The sequence below is a fragment of the Physeter macrocephalus genome, chromosome 14, assembly GCF_002837175.3.
Source record: "Physeter macrocephalus isolate SW-GA chromosome 14, ASM283717v5, whole genome shotgun sequence".
Taxonomy (NCBI): domain Eukaryota; kingdom Metazoa; phylum Chordata; class Mammalia; order Artiodactyla; family Physeteridae; genus Physeter; species Physeter macrocephalus.
The window spans coordinates 92565564-92570582 of NC_041227.1; the positions used below are offsets into that span (position 1 = coordinate 92565564).

The 5019-nt window shown below is 40.3% G+C and overlaps 1 non-coding gene across 1 annotated transcript; it reads right to left on the reverse strand.

Moving 5' to 3' along the window:
• Positions 1-4023: 4023 nt before the first annotated feature.
• Positions 4024-4132, reverse strand: LOC112066031 (U6 spliceosomal RNA). The gene has a single exon (XR_002892391.1). It is a non-coding gene; the product is annotated as a U6 spliceosomal RNA (small nuclear RNA).
• Between the last annotated feature and the right edge of the window lie 887 nt (positions 4133-5019).

Sequence of the window (5019 nt, forward strand, 5' to 3'; positions counted from 1 at the left end):
TAGCAAGCATTTGAAATAATGCTAAATCCTTGTGTTGATAAGGTGTTGTTTGTGCATCTGTGATAAAATATGTGTAACATTGGGAATTCTATGGCGGTCCAGTGGTTGGGACTCCATGCTTTCACTGCTGGGGGCCCGGGTTCAATCCCTGGGGATTGAACTAAGATCCTGCAAGCTGCTGGATATATATAAGAGATAGATAGATAGATAGACAGATAGGTAGATAGATAGATAATAAAATTTACCATTTAATCTGTTTTTTCTTTTGTTGAATGTGCTTTTGGTGTCATATGCAGGAAATCATTACGAAATCCAATGTCATAAAGATTTTCTCCTATGTTTTATTCTAAGAGTTTTATAGTTTTAGCTCATAAGTTTAGATCTTTGACCCATTTTGAGTTAATTTTTATGTATGGTGTTAGGTAAGGAACCAGCCTCATTCATTGGAATGGGGATATCCAGTTTGTAAAATGTTATAATTTTGCATTAAACAAATCTATATATCTTTTTTAATTTAAAAGGGTAGAAAAATTGTTGTTTGTATTTACCCAGGTATTTACCATTTCTTTGTGAAGAGCCAAGTATACAAGTGGTATTGTTTTCCTCTGGCTTGAAGAGCTTTTGGCTTTTCTCGTAAGGCATATCTGCTAAAATTCCCTTAGTATTCTTTGATCAGAAAATGGCTTTATTTCACTTCCTTCTTTAAAGATTCCTTCACTGGATGTAGAAAATTTTCAGTACTTTAAATATGTTCATCCATTGTCTTATGGCCTGTATAGTTTCTGATAAGACATCAGTCAGCCCTTGTTCAAACTGTTGTTCTGTATATGTGATGGGTCATTTTTCTCTGGCTGCTTTCTATATTTTCTCTATATCTGGTATTCAGTAGTTTGACTATGATATTCTAGGCATGATTTTCTTTGTATTTAGCCTGCTTGGGGTCCGCTGTGCTCTTGAATCTACAGATTGTCTTTCACCACATTTGGGGGACTTTCAGACATTATTACTGAAGTTAATTTTTTCTGCTCCAATCTCTTCTCCTTCTGGGATTCAGTTACATGTATGTTAGGCCTTGTGCTATTGTCTCCCAAATCAGGGGCTTTATTAATTTTTCTTTTTTTCCTCTTGTTTAGATTGGATGATTTCTATTCTGACTTCAGATTTACTCACTTCTTTGTCATCTCCATTTCCTTTTTTGTTTGTTTGTTTTTTGAAACCTTTTTTTGGCTGCATTGGGTCTTCATTGCCGCGCACAGGCTTTCTCTAGTTGTGGTGAGTGGGGACTACTCTTTGTTGCAGTGCACGGGCTTCTTATTGTGGTGGCTTCTCTTGTTGCAGAGCACGGGCTCTAGGTGCGTGGGCTTCAGTAGTTGTGGCATGCGGGCTCAGTAGTTGTGGCTCCCAGGCTCTAGAGCACAGGCTCAGTAGCTGTGGCGCACGGGCTTAGTTTCTCTGTGGCATGTGGGATCTTCCCGGACCAGGGCTCAAACCCATGTCCCCTGCATTGGCAGGAGAATTCTTAACCACTGTGCCACCAGGGAGGTCCCTCCATTTCCTTTTAAGCACATCCAGTGACTTTCTTACTTCACGTATTAGATTATTAGGTTTGTTTTGTTTTGCTTTTGGTTTTGTTTTGTTTTTGTTGTTTCAGTTCTAGACTTTACATTTGGTTCCTTTTCATAGTTTCTGTTTCTCTGCTGAGATTTCCTATCTTTTCATTTATTTCAGTCATTTTCCTTTTTCTCACTGTAACTTTTTCCATATTAGTAACTTTTTTCATAGTTATAGTAACTTTTTCCATAATCATTATAGTAACTTTTTCCATAATCTCGCTGTTAATTCTAACATTTGTGTCATTTCAGAGGTGGTCTCCATTTACTGTCTTTTCTCTTAAGAATAGGTCACATTAATACTGTATGACATCACTTATATGTGGAAGCTAAAAAATACAACAGGATTTCCCTGGCAGTCCAGTGGTTAAGACTGCGCTTCCACTGCAGGGGGCACAGGTTTGATCCCAGGTTGGGGAACTAAGATCCCGCATTCCATGTGGCATGGCCAAAAACAAAAACAAACAACACTAGTGAATATAACAAAAAAGCAGCAGACTCACAGATACAGAGAACAGACAAATTGTTACCAGTGGGGAGAGGGAAGGGGGGCGATACAGGGGTAGGAGATTAGGAGGTACAAACTATTAGGTATAAAGTAAGCTACAAGGATATATTGTACAACAAGGGGAATATAGCCAGTATTTTATAATAATTATAAAATGGAGTATAACCATTAAAAATTGTGAATCACTATATTGTATACCTATAAGTTATACATCAACTATACTTCAATGAGAAAAATTTTTTAAAAAGAGTAGTTCACATTTTCCTGGTTCTTTGTATATTGAGTAATTTGGGGTTTTATCCTGGAATTGTAAATGTCATGTGGATTTTGTTTTATTCCTGCAGAGAGGGTTGATGCTTTAGTGTATCAGGCTTTTCAGTTGGTTGGACTCAAACTGCAGTAGGTCAAACATCCATTCCGTTTGTCTGGGTTTTGTTTGTTTGTTTTTTACATTTAGTCTACACATGCATGATTCAGAAGTCAGCCATGAATTTGAGTATTGTGTATACACAGAACATGGGGCTTCCTCTCTCTGGCTACCCCCTTTATGGGATTTCCTCCCTTGCTTTTTAGCAGCTGTGATTGTCTTGAATTTTGTCAGGCTATTAAAGACTGGATTTTTCAGCAGAGTTTTAGCTGTGCTGTATGGTACCACCAACTGTCCCAGCTCCTTCTTCTGAGTGTCAGTATCCCTCACAGATCTGCCTAGTTTGGTTCATTCTCTAGTGCCTTTGGGTATTTGTTTTTATAATTTTACCCTGAGTTTATCATTGTTATTCACAGGAAATTTAATCCAGTAGGAACTTACTTAGTCATATTGGAAGCAGAACTCCTGCACCAACTAATTTAGAAATTTGTACATGTGTGTATTAGTGCTATTTCTACCACCAGAGTTTTGGGACCTCTGCTTTCTGGAATCCATGAATCAATCTTTTGAATATCCTTAAAGGTGGCAAATCTTCAGACTTTAAGTCTCACTTTGATTTTTTAAAGTTAATTTTTATTGGCATATCATTGATTTACAGTGTTGTGTTCATTTTTTTGTTTTTTTTGTTTTTTAATTTAAATAGCCAGAATAACACTTGGAGTCAAGAATAGTAAATATTTTTTCCCGTGAACAATAAATACAGTGAGCAAGTTGAGTTACTCCTTTTTAAGGTCAAAAATATCATGGGTTTTTGAAATAAGGAGAATTACCACTTAAATTAATAAACTGATTTTGAAAATGTTTAAAAGAGGAATTCTCAGGTACTTTTGAGCATTGACTTTTTTTTTTTCTTTTTGCGGTACGCGGGCCTCTCACTGCCGCAGCCTCCCCCGTCACGGAGCACAGGCTCCGGACACGCAGTCCCAGCAGCCATGGCCCACAGGCCCAGCCGCTCCGCGGCACGCGGGATCCTCCCGGACCAGGGCACGAACCCGCGTCCCCTGCATCGGCAGGCGGACTCCCAACCACTGCGCCACCAGGGAAGCCCTCTAGGATTTTTTTTTGTTTTATGTTTGTCTATTCTTGAAACATAACTTTGTCGTTTTAGTTACTCTAGCTTTGTAATGTGTTTTAATACTAGTGATGTGAGTTTACACACGTTCCTTTATATGTTTTATTGCAATATACCTTTGGCTTTTTCTACCTAGTTATGCTTTATGCAAACTTCAGAATAATTTTAAATCCCACTCCACCCCCCCAGAAAAAAACCTCATGGTATTTTTTTTATTGAGATATAATTAACATACAACATATTAGTTTTAGGTATACAATATAATGATTAGATATATGTATATATTGTGAAATGATCACAACAATAAGTCTAGATAACATCCATTACCACACATAGTTAAAAATCTCTTTTTCTTGTGATGAGAACTTTTGAGATTTACTCTCTTAGCAACTTTCAAATATACAATAAAAATATGGAACGTATCTCAAATTTGCGCATCATCCTTGATCAGGGGTCATGCTAATCTTCTCTCCGTTGTTCCAGTTTTCACTATATGTGCTGCCAAAAACAAGCACTCCTCATGGTATTTTGATTGGAATTGCATTCACTTTAAAAATATCTTTGGGGGGCTTCCCTGGTGGCGCAGTGGTTGCGCGTCCACCTGCCGATGCAGGGGAACCGGGTTAGCGCCCTGGTCTGGGAGGATCCCACATGCCGCGGAGCGGCTGGGCCCGTGAGCCATGGCCGCTGGGCCTGCGCGTCCGGAGCCTGTGCTGATCCCGCATGCATGCTGCAACTAAGAGTTCACACGCCTCAATTAGTCCGCATACTGCAACTAAAGAAGTCCTCATGCCACAACTAAGAGGCCACATGTTGCAACTAAAAAAAGATCCCACGTGCTGCAACGAAGATCCCGCATGTCACAACTAAAAACCAGTGCAGGGACTTCCCTGGTGGCGCAGGGGTTAAGAATCTGCCTGCCAATGCAAGGGACACGGGTTTGAGCCCTGGTCCAGGAAGATCCCACATACCATGGAGCAACTAAGCCCGTGCACCACGACTACTGAGCCTGCGCTCTAGAGCCTGCGAGCCACAACTACTGAAGCCCACGCGCCTAGAGCCTGTGCTGTGCAACAAGAGAAGCCACCGCAATGAGAAGTCCCTGCACCGCAACAAAGAGTAGCCCCTGCTCACTGCAACTAGAGAAAGCCTGTGTGCAGCAGCAAAGACCCAATGCAGCCAAAAATAAATAAATTTATTTTTTTAAAAAGCCAGTGCAGCCAAAATAAATAAGTAATAAATACATAAATAAAAATTTTAAAAATAAAAGTATCTTTGAAGGGCTTCCCTGGTGGCACAGTGGTTGGGAGTCGGCCTGCCAATGCAGGGGACGCGCGTTCGTGCCCCAGTCCGGGAGGATCCCACATGCCGCAGAGCAGCTGGGCCCGTGAGCCATGGCCGC